Here is a 14,732-nt window from a genome sequence, read left to right on the forward strand (position 1 = left end):
TGTCCACATTTGTGGACGACAGGTCCTAGGAGTTAATCACAACTGATCCAAAGGTAAAAAAAAAAAGTTTGCAAATCGCAGGTACAAGGACAAAACTCCTCTTTCACCCCACTGCCTGGCTACTTCTGCCAGCTAGATCTGTTACTAAACGACTATGTTCACTGTTAAACATTAAAATATTTTAAATGCTGATGCAATGTATGAGTGACGTATGCTTAAACAAGTTTAATTAACATTAACACAGGCGCTGACGAAATGTTTTAACAGCGCATTCGTATAATTTCCATATCTTTACTTCAGCACTGAGTCTTGGCAGGACTAACAGATCTTTCCTCATTCATGCCATCATAGTGACACCCAATATTTGTTTCTCTAATATTTTTGGAGAAAATACCATTTTCTTTCTCACTTTGCTGGCCGATGCTTCGGGAAACCAAACATGGTGGGAGACAAAAACAGCCCCTCTCACAGGAATCAGTGCAATTAGTCATCGCACAGGTCGCTCACAGAAGCATCCTTTCACTCTAACAGTCAGATGCTGTGTGGCTCAAACGGACACGTTATGAGAACAAAGGCCTTTAAAAACATTTCTGTGATAAGTATAAGGCTACTTATCACACTCACTTATATCCAAATCTATCCTTTCATTCTGTAGCTTTAACTCTGCGTACAAATGCAAAAAAAACCCTCATCATGTGTGGAAACAGGGATCAGTTTCAAATGTTGCGCTTACTCAGTGCCACAGAACAGAGTAAACACATGTTGTTTTGAGTTTCACAAGCATGGAAATCAGGCACAGCTTTTGCTAACAGCAAAAACCTTTAACTCTTCTACCAAAAGCATCAGCGTCACTTTCGAAATAAACCCCTCTAAGAAATTAGGCAATCTCAGTGGGCTGGGTCACGTGACGCAAATGGTGGAGCAATAGCTGTCTTTGTTCCTGCAGCTTGGTATCATTTCAATGAAAGTGCAGTGACACCCATAGTGTAGTGCAAACCACTACAGTAAAAATGTGATGGAGGTGTTTAGGTGGAGATAATAATGTGACAGCAGTTATTAAGAAAAAGTGTGTGTGTGGTTGTCTGTGAAGGTTCTCAGTCATCCAGGTCATCGTAGTCTGAGGAGCCTGGAAAGAAACGCATCTGGACTTCTTTAAGTTGCTTGAAGACGTTTCACCTCTCATCCAAGAAGCTTCTTCAGTTCTAAGGTCAAATCGTGGAGAGTCCCAGATTTAAGACCTGTGGGAGTGTCCCCCCCCAAGAGGGACAATGGACTCCCTAATAACCCTCCACCTAATCACACGAGCCAAGGTGTGAAAACGGGTGTAGGTCACAATCAGCCAAGGTTTCGGGTGTGTGTGGTTATTGCAGTGTGGAGGTTGGAGAATTACTAATATTCACTGAAAGCTCAACTTTAGTGTTCGATGTTGAGAGAGTTTCAGTCACCCCAGAGCAACCAAGCCAACGTGGTGGACAAAACGCCACCTTCTATGGGTCAAGACAACGCTGAGAGCCGGTGGACTTTTATGATCTGGGCCTTGATACTCCCAAATAATTACATGAATTTGGGATCATGAGGGCAGCAGGTTGTTTATTTCCCAGCAAAGCCAGAGAGCTGCATTTGAGTTGCTTATGTTTTGTGCGTTAGGTTTCAAGTGACCTGTGACAAATGTTGTTCAACTGTTACTAATTAACTATAGTATAAAACTGCCAAAGGTTCATTTGTCATACTTCTGGATCAGTGTTTGTACAGAAATTAGTAAACCAGAAAAAGAGCTGTTCTTTGAACATATTGTTTGTATCCTTGGAGTCCAAACAGCAGCACTGATCTGCAGCCATGTTTTGCTGGAGCAACTTAATGCAAAGGTATTTTCTTCAGTTGATTTCAGATATTGTCACTACAATTTCATCTTGATCTGGATCCTGAACTAGAGAACTCTTTGGAAGCTATAAGCGTTAGGCTCAAGGACATACCATTTAAGGGCCCCTTTTAAAACCATTTAAGGGACAGTGAGGGCCGGGCCCTCCGGAGTGGTTTAGACTGAAGTCTCAAGGTAATTTTCTATGTAGGTCTTGGTGTTTAAGATGACATTTGTGCTACATCAGGCACTAATGCAGCTAACTGCACGAATCTTTTATTTTTTCTTTGTCTATTTATTTTTATTTCTCTGTTTTTACTTTTTTTTCTTTTCTTTTCTTCTTCTTTTTTTTTTTTATCTCTGGCAAATCTGTGTTCTGGCCTTAAACCTAAATGAAGGCTACATATTTTAACAGTAGCCTTTTTATATGTATTTTTTGACCCTTTGGATTCAGTAAATATACTCTCAGAGGAAATGAATAATCATACTTGAGACTACTTGACTTCAAGGATGGGATAAATAAGGACAGATAATCTACTGACTGACGCATAAAGCAAAAGTATATCTGGTATTTTGGAGAAAGTCAAATAAATTCAGAAAAGTTATATGACATTATCTTACATAAATATATTCAAATACAGTCGTTTTGTAGCACTGCTCTCTATGCAACAGATTAAACTTTAACAAAGGGGCTCTATAACAATGACACAGGTGCAACATAACTTGGCCTGCACTGAAGTTTGCAGGTAGAAGTAAAATGTTACCTCGACACTCAACTTATCTGTAAAAGTAGGCATGCACAGTGCTACACATGCTGTACTTCCACCACAGAAGTAGCATGCGTTCTTCCTGTGTGAACACATCCGTCCACCAAGACTGGGCTTAAGCTGTGGTTGTCCCCCATCAGAGTCCTACAGCATCAGGAGTTTCTCACTTCAGTCACATTTGAATGTTTTTCTTTAATCATATTTTTTTAATGTGTTTTAATCGAGAGTAAAGTCAGATTATATCATTTCACCACAGTTAAGACAACAGTGAATGTCTTGTGCATAAATAATTTTTGTTCTATATGTAGGGAATGTGTTCAGTCGCGGCTCACTAGATGTGATATGCTAAGATGTTGTGTGGCTGTACAATATCATGTGACCTGCAGGCCCTGCCACCTCACTGCTGTAGCGGCATTTAGGCAGCATTCATTACAGCGATAAGAAGCTGACACATGCAGGGCACAGTAAGAAACACAATGGTGGTGGAAAGTGTGTTTAAAAAGCCTTTGCTCCCAGTTTAAAATGTTCTCAGGACGTCCTCATATAAGCCATTATCATTAAAAAAAAGTAGCTTGTGTGTATGGTGTTAAAGCGATTCAAAAACACAACAAAGTAGTTTTAAAGCAGTAAGTAGTAATGTGATGTGTTCAGCATGGAGCACTTTACATGATGTTTGTGTGTGTAAGTAAATTAAAAGGTGAAAAAGCATGAAAAAGGATAGAAAACCACATGTGAACACAGACAGCCATGCACAGCTTAACAGCTGCAGTCAGTGCTAATGCAACATATCAGTGATGAATTGTACAGTGTCCAACATTTTGATCAATCATGTAGTAACATCTAGAACCCACTGGACTGTCAACATCTTAATATTTCAGCATGACAAGGACCTGAAACACACTGCTAATGCAGTAAAAGCAATCCTGGATTGAGAAACATTAAATGGAAGATATTACCCTCCCCAGAGTCAATATTTTTAACCAGTGGGAAGATCATCTTGACAGAGCTTTAAACAAAATCCAGCAACATCCAAAGAAGTGCTTTGAATCTCTTTCAAGAACCCTGGAGAACGATTCCTGCAGGCTGCTTAATGAAATTATAGGAACATTTGCCTCAGAGAGTTCAAGCTGTGTTGAAGAATAAAGGTGGTTATTTCAAATATTGACTTTCAAACATGTTAGAAGTGTTCAAACTCTGTTTTGCCTTATATACTGGATCTTTCTTCGTGAGCTGGTTACAAAAGTCTTTGCGTATTTTCGATGCATGCAGGATTAAAAACAGATTCTAGTGATGGTTTGTTTACCTGTATTTTCTAATCACACTGTTTGATATTTTCTCTTTATCCTGTTTTTCAGACATTTCAGTCACTATGAAATACTGTTGTTCCACAAGCCTTAAGTACTATGTTACACACCATGGCTTGACGATGATGAGAGGAATAACTTATGATGTGATGACTGTTATTCTTATGACCTGAGTGTTGTGGTGACATGTATTCCTCGGGCTATAATCAATAAAAAAAAGCTTGTTGAAATAAGCATGTTAACACAGAAATCTGTGTAGTCTCATATTACGTATGCTGGGTTTCACCGTTAGGCCACAGCTTCATATTAAAATGGGGATTTAAGGTAGAAATACTTCTCACTAAATTATTTCTGGGTCGATGTTTAAGTCTGCTATTGTGTCCTTGTAGGTTCGGTGAGTGTCTTGTTTCTTTGTGTTTTCTCCAGCAGCAGATTTTTTCGTTTTAGTCACACTTTAACAACCGGGGCTTCAAATGGACTCGACATGAGACTGTTCAGGGTCCATTTGTCTCCCTCTGCTGATGACACGATCGCTATATTCCTGATGGGACTTTAGATACACAAATCCACAAATTCTTGTGATGTAAACCTACAATTATGGACAAAACTTAAATGAAACTGAGTAATAACTCATAGCCTAAACTTTAAAAAGCATGTGAGCCTATGTGCTTGTGACCCTGTAAAAGGCTATGTGGTGAGGTGGAAGTAGACATGTGAGGTACTGAGGTACCCTTTTCTATAAAAATGAGCATTCAAAGTCTGCAGAGACAAAGTGGGCATATTTTAGAACAAACAATGAATCTTTAAACCTACCAAGGCAAAGAAAAAAGGTCAGTGCAAAACACCAAGATGCCAGAGGTGGTGGATCAGTGTTGCCTTGTCCAACCCTGTTTTTGTAGGTATCATGAATATTATCACTTGGTCATCAATACTCCAGCAGGTGGTGCATGGAGTGAAATGTCATTATATTGCACAAGTGGTTGAGAACACATTTCCCAAATCTGAAGAAATGTTCAGTGGACTGATGATCAGATTAGAATAGATGAGGTTTGGTCTATAAAGACGTAACACAAACCCTGATAAAGTGAAACAGTTTTGCAGGAAGCACTGATTTGAAGTATGTTCCTTCTCATAAAGGTTCACTAAATTGCAAGACTCAAGAGTTCATTTTTAAAACCTTTCCACTAAAGTGAATACTGCATGGGTTCTTAAAAGAAAATGTAAGTGCATCCTTTTATAACTGTGGGTTAAAAGAAGATCAGACTGCATATTATGAGCAGAGAGGCTACAAACAAAACTAGACTCATATGTTTTTCCTCTCACACATTCGAGCCTTTCACCTTCTCGTGATATTTTGTGTTCCTATCCTGTAAAAACAAAAAAAGATTAATACAGAATCATGAAAAAGTGTCACCTTAGACTTTCTCCTATGAGTAATTTCTGGCTACCACTTGTCAACGTTTGTCTTCTTACGCCTGTGCATTTGAGAGCAATTTCCTGTATCTGAGGCGATTATATTCTCAGTCCTTATGCATTGCACCACAGTTTACTTGGAAAAGGGCCAAGAGCTACGTTTGCAGGTGGTGTGGTTACAGATTGATGGACATTTTTAGCACCTGAGCAAATATAAGGGGCCAAAGGAGAGACTAAGACAAACCACTCCACAGATGCTTCATTAAAAAAGCCCCTTCAGTCTCCTGTTTGCATGCTTACACACAGGAGAGACACAGTCGCTGACTGAATGAGCTAAACAAACCAAAGTAGACGTCACTGTTACATCACCAAACTCATCGCTCAGATTCTGACCAAGAGAAGAAAACCCTGTAAGATAACAGAAGTGAACCGTGAGGGCTTGCGTCTGCTTTCTAGTGTTAAACACTATTTTATTGGTTAAGATGGTTCATGAGGCTGATGTCTATTCAAAGACCTCTGATGATGTCAGTATGTGAATGAGGTGATTTTCCCATTATAATCGCCTCCATCTGGTCACCTCAATCCTGACACTGTGGTGATGACAGAGATGGACTCATCATCATCAGGATGTCTGATTGGGTGTTTCTCTAACAACTCAGGGAGCTGAATGACTTCAGATTGCATGCTGGGACCTGATGACTCTACATGAATTACAGTACTAACGTTGGCTCTATCTCTGCTATATGAGCGTCTGCAAAAACTTCAGGTGAAACAAGGATGAGGAGACTGTGCTGAAAACCTAAAGCTAAGGAGCAAGAGAGAAAAGTCTGGCACCGTGTAACAGACGTTTTGTGTTGAGGTTTAGTCCAGATGATTAAATGTAATGAAGCTGAAACAAAATTAACTACAATATGTTTCCATGGAGGAACAATAAATCTGCTGTTTAACATTTCGCTCCCCTTACCCTATATCTCATAACATAGATGAATGGAACCATTCATCTATCTGGCAGTGTTAATGGGCTGTGTTAAATCAAATAAACAGATGCAGTTCAATGCATCAACAGCATCCCCTGCTTTGCTCTTTTCCTGTTTTCTATTTTCTCTTAAGGAAAAAGGCCTGTGCGATTTGTAGGCATTATCGCTTTTGCCGCAGTGTCTCCAGACTCCTTCACTTTTTTCACATTTGCTCAATGTGAACTTGCTATCACTAGAACAGGACGCCAGTGGCAGAACTGCCAGGTCTGGTGTCCCACTCAGGGATGCCCGGTCCTTATGCTACCCTTATCAGAGTCTGCTTCTGACATGTGGTTAGAAAAATACACACTCTAGGGTCTGGCAGTGCTCCACCTGCTCCTCTTTACAACAAGGAGCAGATTTGGGTCCTGCTGCTGTCGCTGCAGAAGTATATCTACTTCATTGGGTTTCTGTCTTCTTCCACTCATTAAATTGAATCTCTTTTTGGGGGCTCTCGTGTTGTTGCCTCTTCACAATGCATGTTCTCGCTTTCAGTGTAGATCAAAGCTTGCATGCTTTATGCTTCCCAACTGGACAGATTGATATCCCTGAAGTGTCACTTTTGCGTGGTGACAGTACAGGCTTTGGATTATTACGTGGAAAAAAGGTCAACGTGCAATGATAACCAACAGCAAAAACAGTGTGAAAGCTTTTTTGGATCCTGGCATTCATCTGAATGTTACTTTGGCACAAGAGCTGATCTGTTTAGGGGAATGACTAAGCACACTCTCCCACAGCAAAAGTACTGCACTACATTAGCAGCAGCCTCCCCCAGTAAACTATTACAAAACTATTAAGCAACAGCTTAAGGAACAGGACAAAGATCCCAAGGTGCTGACCTGGCTATAAAACAAATCTGATCCATGGAGGCCCCTTGCTGCAATCCACAGGACACAAAAGAGAAAATGCCAAACAGTGCCAAACACTTCAAGGAGCCCCAGAGGTCCCATCTCAACGCCCCGACAGGTCAGAGCTGTTTTGGCGGCACAATATTTGGCAGGTGGTTTTAATGTCGTGGCGGATCAGTGTATATGTGTCATGTCAAAGTACGTCTGGCATGAACTGAAACACTGACCTCATCATTCCATTTACTTCAGTCTGCCTGACAAAGGTTCAACACAAACCATCTGACAGCGAGAGTGACACACAAGCACGCGCACACAAATACACACCATCCACTCAAAAGAAGAACATTATCAGGAAAAAAAGCCTGTCTCATTTTCACGTCCTGGTATCTGAAACCTGATCTGTGACTTAACAGAGAAATTACCCTCTGATTTACAGAGTTCACAGCCTCACTATAAGTGTGTGTAACTTTGACATTTGGCTACAATCAAAAGATTCTTGATCACACACAAGCACACGGTTTTCTTTTCATGGCCTCCTTCTATAAACTCTTTCCTGTTTCCTTCATGTCTTTCAGCCTCCTGATGGATAGCCCCTCCATATGTTATAGAGCTGCACTGTTTATGTAAGGCGCTGCTCTTGATTTGCTGTTGTTTCAACCCTCCAGAGAGGAGAAGCCTCTCCCCTCCGTGCCAAAGCGTTCTTTGTGAGTCATGGGAAGGGGCCTGCTGTTAATGTGCGACAATGCTCAGCATTAGTCATCTGATGTGACACTCCTCAGCTGCATTTTAGGATGTAAAACACCGTCTGTTTTGTACTTAAGGAATCTCTGTTTGTGTAACCAGACAAATAAACTATGCGTACGTTTCCTTTCGACTTTGTGTGTCTGTCTGTGAAAACAGAGGAGAAAAAAATCTCTTATGGGGATGGTAAGTGCTCCTATGCTATCATGATGTAATTCTGTCTCAATGGCTTAATTCAGCCACTTAAGCAAATGCTTACGGTCATCAGTTTAAATGGCCTGACACATGTGGGACCACTAATAACTAGAGGATACCCCAGTTTCTTTTTCTATGTTGGTTCAAGTGGAGATAATCACGTGCAGTATAACCAGAGTATGAAAACTTTAGTCAAATGTTGCTTGTTCTGTGGCTAAACTTTCCTCATGGAGATGCTAACAGATAGACATGAGGACAAAGAGACAAAAGCTGCAAAAAGCATCATAAAGAAACCTCACCATCAATTGGAATTTGGCACAGAAGTTCATATCAGCATGTCAGAGATAACTGCTGAAAACTATAACCAATGCCCCCCTGCAAAATTTTATTTATTTGCCAAAAATTGTAAAATAATGCAACATTTTTCCGCTTTCTCATTTGCCAGATTTTTAAAAAAAAATATCAGATGACTTTCCTGACACAACCCCAAGGGTTTTGCGTCTCTTCCCAGATCAAACTGAGAGCTTGTCATGACTGTATACAACTACTCAATGGAGCAGAAAGATGCAAGCACACCATGAAAGCAGTCAGCACTACGATTTGAACAAGCCCCTGTGCACTCATAGGTACCAGAACACATAACACATAGATTCATTTTCTATAAGATCTTTGGCGAGATTACACTGAGTCACTTTTACTACTGTAAAAAGAAATCTGAGACAACTATGTCCTCTTAAAGGTTTTGCAAATTTAAGAGCCTCAGAATCAAAATTTAAACATTGCAGTTATTTTTTAGGTGTTTTGAGAATTATTGGTTAAACATCAAAGGCCTAAACTACCCCAATCTGGAAATATTGGGATGAATTGCTACATTTCGCTGCTACATCTAAAGCAAACAAAGACACATCTGCTGTCTAAGACTAACAATTCACGGTGTTGCATTTTACAAAGACAGAAGCTATTAGCTGCACTTGAGAACCAGCAAAATAAATTACTTCCACTGTCACTTGTTTTGAAGGGTGCATGTAAGGCTGGGCTTATTTGCAATCTCATTGGAAAGCTCAGTCTTGCCATATGAGATTTCCAGGTACAATCCTTTGGCATGGATTGCTCGGGAAGCTTCAGCTTGACATTCACCAGCACTGCAGCCAGTTTATCAAGTCTAAAGAATCCACATGCATGTGAGCGCGCTCTTTCTATCTGGGTTACAACTTTTCTGCTTGCCTTTGCCTCCCTTTTCTTCTCCATCACTCAACTTTCTTTCCTTCCATCACCCGAGAGGGGTAAATTACTAGTCTGGTCAAGGAAGGGGGGTTAGCGCTCCTCCACTCCACACGCGCCCATATATAGGCAGCAGACGTTAGGTAAACCCTAGGTAGACGTTAGGTAAACTCAAAACAGGCACGACTCAGCCAGCTGCTTTATTTGTAACACTGATATGCTTCTGTGAGTTGGCACAGTCGAGAACGTGTGGCACTGCAGGTTGTGTGGATGGATGTGGGAAGTGGGCAGCAGGTGGATGAGAGAGACTGCAGTGTGTTTGCAGCAGGCATGGCTGTCAAGGTTTACACGAATCACACTGTGTACACACATCACTCCACTGATGGCCACAGTCATGCGAAGAATAACACTTTAACTTTGTTTAAAGGATTGTTGGCAGCAGAACGAGTATTTCTTTAGCCAATTTTGGAGAGTGGTAATTTCTACTTATTCCTGTGGGATGACTGGCCAAATACAGACAACATGATGTCATGTCTACACATTTCCACTGTAACTACACTACAATAGAACTTGATAGATAATGCTCCTAGCTCTGATAATCAATTGAATGTTTTTCCTTGGACTGTTAAAAGGATAGTTCTCCCTAAAATGAATTTTATTTAGTGCTTTTTATCCAGCTTTGGAGAGGGATGGGGATGTCAGCATTCTCTTAAGTGTAATGCAATTAGATGGTGCGTGCCTTGAGATGCAAAAAAATAATGCACATGATTCACAACCAAGTTACATCCCAAAGTTTGTGGTAACTTGGGGGGTGTTAATTGATGCAACGTCCAGAGGCAGAGGAACCAAGTGCAGGATGAATTTTCAACAAAAAAAATCAAGTGGTGGTTGTTCACTTTAAGGTAGTCGGCAAAGTCAAACAATCCAGACAATTGGGAGGCAAAAAGGCAAAGGGTGCACAGGGAATCACTATAAACACAAGAAAAATAATAAGAACATGAGGAAGGCTGTAAAGTTTGACAAAATGAACACAAGGTCAAGACAATCTGGTAACTGGGGAGTGCAGGACAGCACGCGTGTATACTGATTGACTAATTGGAAACATGTGTTACGAATACCGCTGATACTCATTAGGGCATGACAGACAATTACCAAGGGGGAAACACAAGCAGGGCGGCACGGCGGTGCAGCATTTAGCACTGTCACCTCACATCAAGAAGGCCCAGGCTTCAAATCTGCCTGTGTGGCACTTTAATGTTTATGCCTCCTCAAAAGCTCCAAAGACATTGCTGACGGTTAACTGCTATTCTAAATTGGCTGTAGGTGTTAAAGACAGCATGGATGGTGACTTTCAACTGGACAAGCAGTTAAACTTGATGGATGGAGGGACCACAAAGGTGAAAAGAGACTAAAATTAATATTCCAGAATAAAACAGGACAAAGTTAACATCCTTTCATGCACCACTTGTAGCATGACGCATGCTTCATTCTGCTCAGTGACGTCGATTAAAGTTTAATAAAAGAGAAGGCCTGTATCCAGGTCACAGGATATGCCGAGAATGTCTTAAAGTGCCTTTCTTTAAATTTTGCTTAAATAAAGGCCTGTGGCTCTGGAAGCAACGCGGATCGTCTTATAAATAGGAAGGTCGGTGGTTCCATCTTCGTATCAAGTGGCAAGATACTGAACCCAGAGTCACCCTCAAATCTGTGAATGTTAGGTTAAAAAGATTAGGATAGAAAAAAGGTGAAAGAGAAGAGAATGAATGGATGGATGGATGGATGGATGGATGGATGGTTGGATGGATGGATGGTTGGATGGATGGATGGATGGATGGATGGATGGTTGGATGGATGGATGGATGGTTGGATGGATGGATGGATATGTGTGTATGAATGGGCTTGTAGTAAGAAAGCACTTTGAGTGCTCAAATAGAGTATAAAAGCATTATGTAAGTACCGGTCCATTTACCATACTCTTACAAGCCCATTACTGTTTCCTTATCCCACACGTGCATCACACAACTAAAGGCAGACTATTACACAATCTATTAGAGCAATTGGCTTCTAAAGTAAAGAGCATAAAACTTTTTATCCATTACCGTCTGTGCATGTTTATGGATGAAATACAGCCGTGCCTTTTTAATCGTTTATGATAAGGGACTCTGTGGAGAGCTCTGCAACAGCAAGAGAAGGTCTTAAATTTGGAAACACGTTCTGAAAGCAGAGTTATATTTTGGTTTGTTAGTGTTTCCAGCATTGTGCTGTAACATGAAATATTGTTATGGGTGTCACGGTTTTCCTTTGTTCATTGCTCTGTTTCTGTGCATGACTTATTTAACTTTACGGATGTGAGAGCCAACTGTAATTTGGCTTTTTGGCTTTTTCAAATGTGCTCCTCTGCCCTTCTCTTACAAATTGTGGCTCAGTGTCAGTACAGGCATACTGGATATTAGGTGCTGCCCCATCCACCACAGGACTAATGAGCTCGAATTAACAGTTTTACGCTCAATGAAACTAGACTTGGCTTTAGATTTTGGCCAGGAGCCCAAAAAACCACTGGGACAACATGCAGACCCTGAGGAGTAACTCTGAGTGTTACTGAACTTGCTGAACTAATGTTTCTCCCTGTGTTTACATATGCAGATGCGAGCTTATGTCACCCCGAAGACTGTGTTGACTGTAGCGGAAAGTTGTACTCAGAATTAATAATTAGCTCTCATTTCCCTCATTGTGAAAAAAATGTGTGTCTAAAACACTGATACCTCTGACTACCTCTATTTTAGAGACTTTTAGGAACTGCTTTTAATTTTATAGTTAGTCGCAGGCAGTTAACAGCACTGTGCTTTGGAAATATAGGGTATCTGCCCTGTTCTTACAAGCCGCTTGAGGCCTGTACATCCACAGTGAAAAATTGGTCTGTATTGCCAGCACTAAGTCAGATCCATTCACAGTGGGTCGCCTTAATTCTGTTAAAAAAAAATTTATGGATTGAATTTGGAGGTGTAGCCAGGTATAGGAAGCCGTCCACTTTGGTAGTCTCAGGATTCTATCGCTGCCTTTTGTGGATGATGTGGTTCTATTGACTTGATCAGGTGGTGGCCTCCAGCTTGCACTGGGATGGTGGTGGTGGAGTGTTAGGGGACAGGAAGTAGAATTAGCACCTCAAAGTCTGAGGCCATAGTTGTAAGCTGGAAAGATTTGGTGCCCACTCTGGGTCAAAGACAAGCTTCTGCCCCTAGTGGAGGAGTTTATTTATCTCAGTTCCAAGCATGTCTGACCGGGAGGAGGCCCAGGGGCAGACCCAGGATATACTGGAGAGACTATGTTGTTTAGCTGGCTTAGGAAAGTTTCATCTTCTTCATACCACTAACCCAGATGGATGGATGGATCCATCTGACTGAGGGAATAATTTTACTTTCCTTGGAAAGAGATCTAAAGCAAAAAGCTGATAGTCGAGGTTGCAGGTGAGCAAAAGGTAGTCTGCATATATGAGCACTGCACTGCAGATGCAGAGAATCTGGGGTATTAATGTCTAATTTATCAACATGAGTAAAATATATGTAATGTAGGATTAAAAAAAATGGTCAGTCATAGTTTATTTTAAATGTGTGTTCTATGATTATTCTCAGTCTTCGCTTTACACCTGCATTGACCATAACACACACGTACTTTTCGCTTTGCTTTCATTCTCAATTTTCCCTCCATTATTAACCTTTATTATTATTACCCCAACATTATTTCACTGCATAACTATGAAGTTCCATCACAGCTAAACACAATGCATACCCAGTCTGAAAATGGAGCAATAAAACTACAATTTAAGACCAATTATGGGGGGTCAGGTAGTACCGACTCTCTCCTTCTTTGTCTCTGAAACAGACAAAAATGGCCAGACTATACACTCGTGTAGAAATAAAAATAAAAGACTCCCATTTACTAGTTTTTAAAGATAACAAAGCCAAATGAGTCTATATGAACACATGACAGAAAGATCTGCCACATTTCAGATCAGCCACTGCAAAAGAGGAAACTTGCACTGCATGAAAATGTTATTCTTCAAGCCCTGAAACCCAGCTTTGCTTACCTGAGAGACCACGAGTCATTGGTCATAGGACTACAGCTGATTGTGGCTGTAAAGAAGAGGTCAGTGAAATGATCTAATATCCACTATGAAGCCACATTTTTCTGCCAAAGACCAAGAAGCACAGTCTATGTGAGAAGACTCAAGTGCTTCACCCATCCTCAGTCCTGCAGTCTTTAGGTGCCATTAGCTCATTTACTTCATCTGTTTCCAGGCCCATTACCTCCAGAGAAAGAAATTGTTTCGGCAATCCTGCCAGACAGGACCAGCCAGCCCAAACATGGAGAGAAAACCCCAGTAATAGCCCCGGTTAAATAAAAACACTGATCAGGTATCCTGACTGGTGTGTCTCTGTGTCAGCCGAGGCCGCTGGACACAAAGTGGGGACATAAAAAAGACAAAGACTTGTGGATGAAAAGTCAAAAGGTAACAAACTGGCAGGGTTACGTCTCTGATTAGGATGATGCTTACATTTACATTTTGATGCCTACATAGCATTTTTACATGTTGCTTTTCTTCTCTTTTTTAATGTTTTGTGGTCCTGGCTGCTGTTTTTTGTGTGTCTCTCCTCCACCTCTCTGCATCATCTCCTCTCCTGCAGAAGGCTGCATGATCAGGTAAATTAGTAAAAAAAAATTCTTAGGACATTAACTAATCCATCACCGCTTGCCAACCTTCAGTCCTGGTCTTGTATTTACCTGAATGAACACAACAAATGACAATATTAAAAACTCCGTCCATCATTGGTATCTATAGCTTTTTGGTAAAAACACATCAGTACTCATTAGTGAGAACTAAAGATTTATCATATATAGTGAATCACTTTAGTTTTCCTGCATTTTAACCTGAAACACTAGTGGAATCCAGGGCACACTCACACTTCTGTCTTTTCTTAATGATTTGTGGAGAAAAACAAAGAAGTGACCCCCCCCATTTTCTTCAAATTCATAGTCACTCATTCATCCCAAACCTCCCTTGCTCTCTCTCCCAAACTCCCACCCACCCTACGTACTCTCTTTTCTTGGCAGCAAAGAGCAAAATAAATGCATCCCAACAGTCTGGGGGGTTAGAACAACCCATTTGCTTTAATGAGGTGATCCAGTGTGTTTTCTCTCCCTCTCCCCTTCTTTCCTTGTCTATCTCTCTCTCTCTCTGTGTCTTTAGCCAATTACACACTGTCCTGTTTTGCATCCCCCTTCTTTTTTTATGCTCACACTCATTTTCCCTCCTTCTTTCTGAAGGCCTCGGTGAGCCCTGATAGGCTTGCTGGGGATAAAACCTGCAAGTT

The sequence above is a fragment of the Neolamprologus brichardi genome, chromosome 10 (genome assembly GCF_056152115.1).
Source record: "Neolamprologus brichardi isolate AB-2024 chromosome 10, ASM5615211v1, whole genome shotgun sequence".
Taxonomy (NCBI): Eukaryota; Metazoa; Chordata; class Actinopteri; order Cichliformes; family Cichlidae; genus Neolamprologus; species Neolamprologus brichardi.